Below are 10522 nucleotides of genomic sequence, written 5' to 3'. Positions count from 1 at the left end.
AGCATCCATTAGTTTAATTAACACCAATGAATCAAATAAGTTCTAAGGCTTTGAATGCTTGTCTCTCAGAACATTCGTCAGAATCCAAACAGAAAACTTAGCATTTCAGCGTGATTTACACTTTTGGAAAGATGAAAGTTGTCATGGTTGTTCCACTCTGTTTCGTACTAGGATACCTGATTACTAAAGGGATGAAGAAACTCTACAAATATTGCCGCCCTGGAAAAGATTTGGAGACCAATATCTCTATAGCTGAGAGCAGCACTGCCACTGGTGCTTGTCTTGCCCTGCCTGCAAAAGCCGTTCGTCCTGGCTCTGCGGCTTGTCCTACCGCTCCTGCCAAAGATGTTCGTCCTTCCTCTGCGGCTTGTCCTGCTGCTACTGCCACTTCTACTCATCCTACCCCTCTGGCCACTGCCACTCGTCCTGCAGCTCCTGCCATTGCTACTCGTCCTACCCCTCTGGCCACTGCCACTCGTCCTGGCACTGCCACTTGTCCTGCACCTCCTGCCACTGCTGCGTGTCCTGTCCCTCCAGCCACTTCTGCCAGTCCTATCCCTCTGGCCACTGCCACTTGTCCTGCAGCTCCTACCACTGCCACTTGTCCTGGCAACACCAGTCCTGCAGCTCCTGCCACTGCTGCACATCCTATCCCTCCAGCCACTTCTGCATGTCCTACCCCTCTGGCCATTGCCACTTGTCCCAGCACTGCCACATGTCCTGCTGCACCTGCCGCTGCTGCTCATCCTGTCCCTCCAGCCACTTCTGTCCATCCTACCCCTCTGGCCACTGCCACTTGTCCCGGCACTGCCACTTGTCCTGCAGCTCCTGCCACTGCTACTCGTCCTACACGCTGCGTTTCGGCAGTTGGAACTTTTGCTCGTTTTTCGCTTTTTACGTCGCCATCGCAACTCCGATTCCCCAAAAAAATAATAGCCTCCTTCTCGGCATCAAGCCGGACGTTTTGATACCACTTTTGTAGGAGGGCACGCAGCGGTACAAGCCGCATTAACGGTTATGGAAGAAAAATAAATAAAGAGACATTCTATTGGGTGTAGAACATGCAATGCATGGAAGGCAGTGGAAGGCACTGCTCTTCCCTGTGCATTGCTAGTAGCATGCCCCAATGATAAATTAAAATATATCTTCTGATGAGGCTCTGTACTGCCCCCTGTAGTTTGAGTTTGTTTGAGTTTGTCCTAAAAGGCTCCTGTAGTTCGGGCAAGTTTCTGAGGAAGGCTGTTTCGGCAGTGATAAACTTTGTCATTATGCTTTGCTGACTACCAGGAAACATCTGTCTGTGAGTATTCTGAATACAATTATGTTTTTGTGTGTTCTTCATTTTTAGAACATTCACAGTAAGACTCTTCTGAGTATTTGTTAGAGCCACTGTTAGCTACCTACAAAGCTAGTTTTACACATTAGTGCATTAATTGAAGAAAAGGCTTTTTTACATAGTTTCAAAGTATCTTTTGAAAATAACAACCTTTAAGCAGGTATTAAACCTACTTTTCATTAGCCCACATTTCTGTATTGTAAATGTTTTTTTAGGGGTGCACCGATTGCAAATTCTTATTTTGTCTGAGTCTTGCTAAATACAGAAGGAAAGTTGCTGAGCTGGGATAACCTTCGTCAAAGTGGATGCACCCCTAGTTTTTTTAATCTGCCTTATGTAATATTCTGATCCTAAATGTTATTTCATTAGCTTTTAAGTTGAACTCTTCAATATTAACAGAAAGTAAGAAATTAATACACATGTTTCACTTCGTAAAGCGAGTTATTAAAATAACTCATAAAACTATAGATTATAGTTTTAGCTGATATCAGCTATTTAAAACAACTAAAACTGAAACTGTTTATACCAACAGGAGGTAAATGATTTACCCCTTCACAAAATATCAAAATGTAATTTGGCTCATTATCAGCTTTATTGCAACAGAAATGTATGCTGGTAAAGGCTCTTGTTATTATTGACCAGAAGATTTTGAGCAGGGCTGGACTGGGACCACAAAACAGCCTAAACAGTTTTGGTCATGGCAGCCCACCATGATTACAGTATTTATACAATTTATACACTGGGTAAAAATCCCAGGACAGGTTAAATTCTGACTCAGTGCCCGGTTTTGTTGATGGTGCGGTTTGATTCTACAAAGCCTCTTTCCCATTCTAGCAGGGCTTACTGTTTTGCCTTCTCTGCTGTTTTTGCTTCCTTCCACTTCCTGATGTGGGACTAATCAGTACAACTGGGAGCTCCTGACCAGTCTTCTCAGAGGGGCTTGTATCAGCTGTTTGAGTCTGCCTCAACCTTCTCTTTCTTCTGTCGCTGTGTTTGTTTAGTGAGCTTGAGATCATGTTGGGCTTTTGGTCTACACTATACAGTCGTCCCAAAACCAGTGCTAATACACTAATAGTGCCAATTGAAACACCCATATTTCTCAATATGTTTTGTATCTGTTAATTCTCAAGTCAAAGTCGGTTATTGTGCTCAGTTCCAAGATATGCCTCATTTGTTTTTGTCATGGCTCAGGATGTGATTGACACATTATGAAGATTTCACCAGATTTGCTATGCAGTTCCAGCATCTGACTTGTCTGGTTCATTTGCTTGGAGCAACTTAAAATGTGGCAATAGACATATGGAGTGACATTCAGCGAGAGCTGTCAGTCAGCACCGTGAGCAGGTATTATGCATCAACATTACTGCTCATCTTCTGTTGATTTTTCTGTTAAACTCTCATTGCAAAAAAAATAGTTTAATGATGTTGTTTGAAAATGTAGAATTTAATTACTAAAGAAGATTTAGCAATAATCCATAAAACGTGTTTACTCCTTGGAGCTGTGGTTACTGAAACAAAATGGAAATAAGCAATTTAAATGTATATCGACAGCTATTTGTACCTCATACGACTAAAAAAATAAATACTTTATGTACTAATAATACATTATGTTTGCAAAAAACCAGGTGATTGGGTTTGTTCTGACAAAAATATAGGCAGTGGAAATTTTGACTAACGAGCCTTATTTTTTTTTATCAATCATTTCAGAATGAATGTTAATCTAATATTTGCAAAAAAACAAAACAAATAAAAATTTTAAATAACATAATGTTACGGTATAATATATGTTTAATGTTGATTTGCTGGGTTACATGTTATGTTATTTCTATGTGGAGAAAATACAACCATAGGAATTTAAGGCCACTAGAGACTTGGTGCTTTAGCTGCAGCACAACTACAACAGCTAGTATTTGGACTGCCTGTTGCAGCACATTTTGGAAATTTTGGTATCCGCTATTTACACAAAACACATTAAAAAGTTTAGCATTAATGTACAGTGGAAAAGCCAAGACAGAGATGACTATTTCAAGGACACACATTTTTGCTTTTATAACAAACATGTAAAATTGATTTGTGACTTGTAAATGATCACAGGCAGGTTATGGAGCAGTTCTTCTTTGCTGGTTTATGGTGGAGCTGTTTTGTAAAATCATATTGGGTCTTGTTGTTAGGTTGTTGAAAAAACTGTTTTTACCTATTGCAGTTCTGACTTGGGGGTCGGAGGCTTCTTTTTCATCTTTTCAAGGTGAAACTCAGATTTTTTTTTATATCAAACATACAATACAAACATATCACAGTTATATTTTTTTATTTCTTTTATTTATGCCAAAACAGGAAAGGTAACGGGTTATGTTGTTTTTAAGATGTCTTGATAGCAAGGTAGTGTTAAGAAAACTGTGGTAATAAGCAATACATTGAGTTTTCTCCATTTGGTTTGTAAGAGGTCTGACCTAGACAGAAGTTCCAAAAATTACTTTCTAGTTTGCTTTTCAGTTTCTTCTTATATACTTAATGAAGCCGTGAAACAACTATTGCTTCTTGCTTTTTGTTGGATCTTGTTAATGACTTGTTCTCTGAAGTGTGGACACAATTGCAGAGGTGAAAACACTTTGCCAGGCTGCAGACACTGTTGAGAGATCGTCTCATTAAAATGTAAAGTAATATGCCTTCTCATTCAAAAATCAAAACAGGCACTGTCAGGCAGTGGGATATGATATTTCTGGATTAGAAACAATTTGAGCTGATTGTTTGACAAGAATTCAAGACTGCAAGTTTAGCTAAATCCAAGCCATTGTTTTATACTTTGGGGTTAAACGGGAATGAGAAAAAGCTGTAAACTGCTGACATTAAGTTGTTGGATTGTTTCCTAGTTGGGCATTTTTGTGACCGTCTATGGACAGGTCCTCCAGGCATAATCATGAAGACGACCTGAGAGGCCAACACGCAAGTTTGAGAGAAGTTGAGTTCTGTGCTAAGCCATATTATTCCAAGCCTTGTTATTTTGGACAGTCCAGCCAGAGGGGTCATCACAGAATGACTTGTTGATGATGTAATAGGTGGAAAGCTGTACATGTGCCACACTATCATTTTGTTCCCTGGCTTGCCAAGCCGAGAGACAAATTTGAGCTAGAGAAAATCCCCAACTAATAGCTGTTTACGAGTGGCTGAGTCACCTTAGTGAAATCTTACTTCTCGCCAATAGCAGCATCACTCCCACTGCTTGATTCAGTAATACTTGCAACAAAGTTTTACAAAGGTCCAATTCCTCTCAAGAATCTAGAGCAGATGCCAGAATCAACATTATGACTCCTCTTTTTATTTAAAGGCCTCCTATTTGCTCCCATCAGGCGCCAGTGATTTGCACAGAGCAGGGTGGCCATGTGAGCAGGCCACCCCCGTGGTCACACAGATATGCAGACAAATGAAACGGAGATCAAGACACACAAGGCACTGGTGTGCTCTCAAAGCGTAACGGCATCATTTGACCCAGAGACATTTGGTCATATTTTGTCTATTTGTGATGCAAAAAAAAGAAAACTAGCTGGAATGCTCTGTTTTTCTCAATGATCTCAGTGAAATCTGGCATTTGTTATGTGACTCGCTCAGACTACTTTCTCATTTTTCATCAGGCGTAACTGCTGCATATGAAAAACACTCCTAATCCAGTTACAATCAGGTTTCATAAAAGAATTTCTTGACATTCACAACTTGCGTAAAGTACAGTTACATTACATTGGATCCTTGCAGACCCATCACTGTCGTCACAGCCACACCTATTCCCAACTTCATTTCCCTGCAAGCCCATAAATTCCACTAACTGCCACCACTTGTTCACCATAAGCACAAGAAGTCACAGCTGCTGTCTCCCTTACTCTCAATAAATACCTTCTAATACAACGTCATTAACTCTGATTGGGGTTTTGTTTTTATTATAAACTCTCACTAATGCAGAGAACTCTTTATTGCAATGTCTTCAGTGATTTTCTCAGCCACGCTGGCAAGGGCTCCATCTCCTTCTTTACTCGATCAGCGCAGCCTCTGGATCACATCAGAAACACCTTTCAACTGTACATCTGAGTTCCAAGGTCCATTAACCTGATGCAGAATTGAAGGTAGTTAAATGTAACTCGCCTACTGAATGATTTGCAAAGTCGTCTTACAGGACAGCTGAGTGGTACAATTTGAGACAGAGCGAGAAAATGTGGAGAGGAGAAATGAACCTTCTCTTATGGGTTGTTCTTTATCTAACCAAGGCAATTACATTTAGCTGAACATTTCCACCTTTCCTATTACTTGTGAACAAGCAGCAGTTCTCCAGCAAACTTCTTTCTCAGTTGATGGAGTACAATTGCTGTATTGTCAGTGGCAAAATTTGCAGAAAAGTATTCATACCTCTTAAATTGTTTGACACGTTGTCACATTAAAACTGGGTGTTTTATTCTGGATTTTTTTCTGACTGTTCAATGTATCAACATTTTAAAATATTATAACATTTATGTCACAACAACATTTTGAAGGTGTGGAGAAGTTTAAAGCAGGGGCTAGCTTATACAACACCATGTCAAGCTTTCAACATTTTTCTCCTCAGTCCATATTCTAAAAATTGAAACAAACTCAATAACATTTTGTTTTGGACACAACGCAAATTGTAAGGAACCTCCCCAGTTTACCATTGTGTGATTCATGAAACTTAGTGAAGTGTAAAAATTTGCTAAAAGTCAGACAAAGTCAAAGAGGATTTTGTTAATATTAATTTCAGATGTTATTCTCGCTTCATATTATCAAATGCCACACCTAGTCGGGAAGATCAGGAAAAGAAAGGCTCAGGTGATTTAGAGGCTTTCCTTTTCATACATCGTTGACCAGGAAGGGTGACTTTAAAATGGAGGAACATTTGAGACTGACTGAGACTCATTATAACTTCTAATGACTTTACACTGGAAACAATTGCCCTTGGTCTCTCTGGTGATTATTCTAGCCCAGGTTTTTAATTGATAGGATCTAAGAGATGAGGTGTTTTAATAAAAGAGGGAAAATGGAAAAGGAACGTACTGTTCCATTTCCACATGTTTTCTAAACTTCTAGTCACAAGAACAAATCTGGACAAATCACAGTTTGTGAGGTGGTTGATCTGATTTGTCTCAAGCAAACCAATAGTCTGAGAATGAAGAAGATACAAGAAAATGGGAAAACCAAAGGGGAAAATTGGAATAAGAAAGGAGGGAATTTCTACCAGAGTCTTGGGAGTAAAAGTTGGGATATGTGGCAGGAGAACGAGAGGGACAGGGGAGAGATTTAAAGGGAAAGGGGGAAATTGAGAGCCCGCATAGCACTTTCCTCTGTGAGCTGACAGGGCTTGACGCTCAACTAACAGGGCTGTTTTGACAGGTGTCAGATGGTCCATATTACTATTTCACCGCCGGGCCCTTGGGACCCTGCATCACGGGCCACAGCAGGACTGGCCAAGCAAGAAAAAAAAAAAGAAAGTGAAATGGCAGGAAAAGGAAAAAAAAAAAAATCCCTCACTTGACTTCCTTTCTGTGCAGCTCAGTGACTCTACGTTCTTCCAATGGATGGACATCTCCTTCGTCTTTTCTGTGTGGGCATAATGGAAAAGGTGTGTGTGAATATAAGAGACTTTCTTTCCAGCAATCTGTATAAGTGAATTGAGAAGAGGTTGTTAGAAAGGAAAATGTGGAATTGTTAATTTTGTGCATCTGCAATAATTAGTTTGCAACCACACACAGGTGGAACAAATCCCATCATCTCTGAAAGAGGTTAAGCTGTAATGCTGGAGGCTTTCCTTAACGTGGTTACAAAGATCTCAACAGGTAATAAAAATATTGATCCGATGCTTTTCATCCTGGAATCTATTATCTGTACATAAAATGCGTGCACAGGCAGTGGTAAGTAAGTAAAGGGTTGTATAATTTGATTACGGCTTTTGACTTTACACGCTCTGTGATGTTAAATCAAAAGTCAACATGAAAGACTGCAGACATTTACAGATAATTTGCTTATCAATATTGTGATGCTAGGCAGTGCTTCTATTGCTAAATTACACAGCACTCTCTGTAAGTGACAAAGGGATTCTTGGGTGCACCATATACTATGCTGCCTGTACCACGACAAAAAAAGATAGTTATGTATATTTCAGATATTCAAGTTCTAAAACATCCCAATACCTCTTGGATATTCTGAAAACTCCCAAATGCACACAGCCATGATTTACAACAAGTTTGTAATTGTCTCTTGTTAGAGGGAACACTGCTGCTGCGGCTCTGAGCAGAACTGTTGCAAGTACTTGGAACATGTTTTATAGTTACCGCATGAAACGAGAGAGTCCCCGCTTGCCTGATGCACTGGGACTCTGAGGGTGGATCTGATTCTGCTTACTGCTGCTGAACAAAGGCCTGGCATGACCAAAGGAATGACATGGTCTGGGATGTTGTTTTGAAAACAAATGCAACGAAAGACGGTCGGCATTAGAACCATATGAGCTTGTAAAAAATATGGATACTTATTTTTCTGGTTCATTCATTGAACTGTAAAAACAAAATTTTACTCAGACTTTTACACTTATTTATATAGGCAAAAATTATTAGCAAAAGGAACTGTGCCAACCTATTAAACCCTTTAAAACAAATGTTGGAACAAAATATTGGCATTTTAAATGTATTAAGCTTTTAAACATATAGTACATAGCACTGACTGAGCGACCTTTAATCTGGTTCTGGACTTGGTATCCGTAGATATTTGATCTTAAATGAGTCAAATTGGAGTCGGGGACAAAATATGATGGTCACAACTTCAATTAAAAGAAAAAAAAACATTTGCAAGTTTGTAGTTAGTTTGGGTGGTTTCTTTTTTCTCATGGACTTTTGTACATGAGAATTTACTGGATCTGCATGCAGGAAAGCTACTAAAACATTTTGACAATGTACTATCTTAAAATGCTGTCTGTGGTCTTTAATAAGACTCCTTTTTTGCTGTAGAGTAGCTTGTGGAACTGCTGGACTAAAGTTAGTATATGTAATCCATGTTTTTATATCACTCATAAATTTGTGCTGTGATCTTTTAGACTTTAGCTTTGAGTTTTCCTAATTCTTTCCGTATTTCATATGTATTCATATTCCGCTCATTTGTTCCTTGTGTGTTGAACTATGTATCCCATTAATTTAGCTTAGAGGAGGTATTATACAAAGTAATTCTTTTCTGAGCTTTATATCATGTTATGATGTAATTTGGAGGAGGCCGCCTGTTTACCCGAAGCTCTACCTGGAAGCTTCAGTCCCCAACTGATCTCCCACCTGACGCTGACGGAGCATCCCTCCCTCACGCCTTCCCCATCAAACTAGTAGCAGCAGCAATTAGCAAACACCTGATGTGTGTGTCTGCTGAGTATATCAAAAAGCCCTTCTCCATGGGCATGGCTTTAATCCGTTCTGGCAAATATTTTATTCAAAATGATAGAGCAAAATGATTGAGTATCTGAAAGGGTAGGAGGTTTCTAAAGAAATAAATGCCAACTTCAGGACATCATAGAGAGCTGTAATGCCAAGTCAAATTTATTTAAGATGCAAATTCATTTATGTGACAGGATTTTCATTACATCTGAAGATAACAAAGTTTCTAGATGGACCTGGAAAATCCTTTAACTTCTCCTATTTGCCTTCCCTCACAGCTCCACTTTGTTTCTGCTCAACCACCTGCTCCTTGTTCATTTGTCATCTCCAGCTTTAATAACTCAGTTAAACAGGTAAGATAATCTTGTTATTCCCACTAGCTTGTTTCATTGTGTTTCTCTTGTGAGTTGTTATTTTGGATTTTGCTCTGGATCTAAGTTTTTGAATTTCCTATTCTTTGTCGGGGGGGGGGGGGGTTAGAGGGATAATTATTAGTTTTGACCAGATTCAATTTATTTTGACCATGGATTGCAAAGAAAGGAAAAAAATAGCTTAATTGCTTTCCTTTCAATGCTGTCTGGAATAAATTATTCTAACAGGGCTCACACTATAGTGACAACCAGATTGTCATTATTGAGCCAGGTTCAATATACAGTCTCAACTCAAAGCGTCTCACATTTTGCCACCAATAATTTTTTTAGGATTATTACTGTCAAAACTGACAGCAAAAAAAAATAAAAAATCAACAAAAGCAATGCATGCTATGTGTTTAAAATAACATTAGGTAGAGATGAAGAAATCGGGAAACTACATAAAGCACTTTAAGAGATTGCATTCTTTATTAAATTACTTCAACCTCTATGATCTCATATTAACTCTCGTAATATACTTTTATTTTTGTTTGTCCTTTCGTCTTCCTCCCTCTCTCATCCATGCCTCCTCTAATCGCTCAAACAACAAGATTAAAAGGGGAGAGTTTAACCCTCTTGCCAATCAACAAAATGGACAGTTAAAGTAAAGGTGTTCCCTGACTCTATAGACCTTTGCCCTTGTTTTTCTCTGTCTCATCATACCTGTAAACTCACCTTACCTTTTGTCTCATTTGTCTGAAAACAGAAAACTTTTAATATCTGCCGAATCAATGTAAGTTAAAGAGAAGACCGATAAAATGCCCCTGAACTTTGCTTCATTATTCCTCATTCCAAAGCGAGCTCTGTTTTTAAAAGCGTCTGATTCAGTTCCCCATGAGTATGTTAAAACAGGAGGCCATTTTCAGGATTTTATGGGGTGTCCTGTTTTTCCAACATACCTCCTGTGATTTAGGCAATATGCTTGAAATAAGAAGTTCTGAAGGGTAAGAGGCAACTCGGGTTTTACTGCACCTCCTCTAAAAACTAAAATAAAAATAATGTGAAATAGACAAATGACAGGCCAGAGCATGTACTCTCAGGGGTGGGATTTGTTGTAATGGCACTAAAGAGACTGCTGTCCCCAGCCCTGTTATCCAGCGTCTCGTGCTTTGCCTTGAGATCACACTTTTGCAGAAGTTGGCATTTAGGCAACGGTTTCGTACAGTGAATGTCACCTCTAGCAAAATGTGGAAAACAAATAAGACTTCAGAGCATGCGAGGGACGGGAAGAGGGTGAGAATTTACGGCAGGCTGGGTGAGGTGAGCTGGTTGTCCGAGCACTTTGGCAGCCTTGAAGCATGTCGGCCTTCCAAGTTAAACACCGGTTCAGTTTCCTGAGCACGGCTATGTTCCAATCACATCAGCTAAAA

General features: G+C 39.4%; 1 long non-coding RNA gene across 6 annotated transcripts in view; it reads left to right on the top strand.

The window, feature by feature from the left end:
* Nucleotides 1-1188: 1188 nt before the first annotated feature.
* The window catches only part of LOC103463463 (uncharacterized), a 122578-nt gene continuing 113244 nt past the window's right edge, over nt 1189-10522 (top strand). For 5 of the 6 annotated variants that reach the window (XR_533516.2, XR_533515.1, XR_001776503.1 and 2 more), the window contains exons 1-5: nt 1189-1300; nt 5314-5448; nt 6883-6953; nt 7084-7167; nt 9021-9095. This is a non-coding gene — a long non-coding RNA (uncharacterized LOC103463463). The remainder of the gene's footprint in view (nt 1301-5313; nt 5449-6882; nt 6954-7083; nt 7168-9020; nt 9096-10522) is intronic. The other variant, XR_533518.1, reaches the window with a different exon arrangement.

This window comes from Poecilia reticulata, linkage group LG4 (genome assembly GCF_000633615.1).
Source record: "Poecilia reticulata strain Guanapo linkage group LG4, Guppy_female_1.0+MT, whole genome shotgun sequence".
NCBI classification, from domain to species: domain Eukaryota; kingdom Metazoa; phylum Chordata; class Actinopteri; order Cyprinodontiformes; family Poeciliidae; genus Poecilia; species Poecilia reticulata.
The sequence above is the reverse complement of the archived record's forward strand: the minus strand, read 5'-3'. Positions and strand labels throughout refer to the sequence as shown.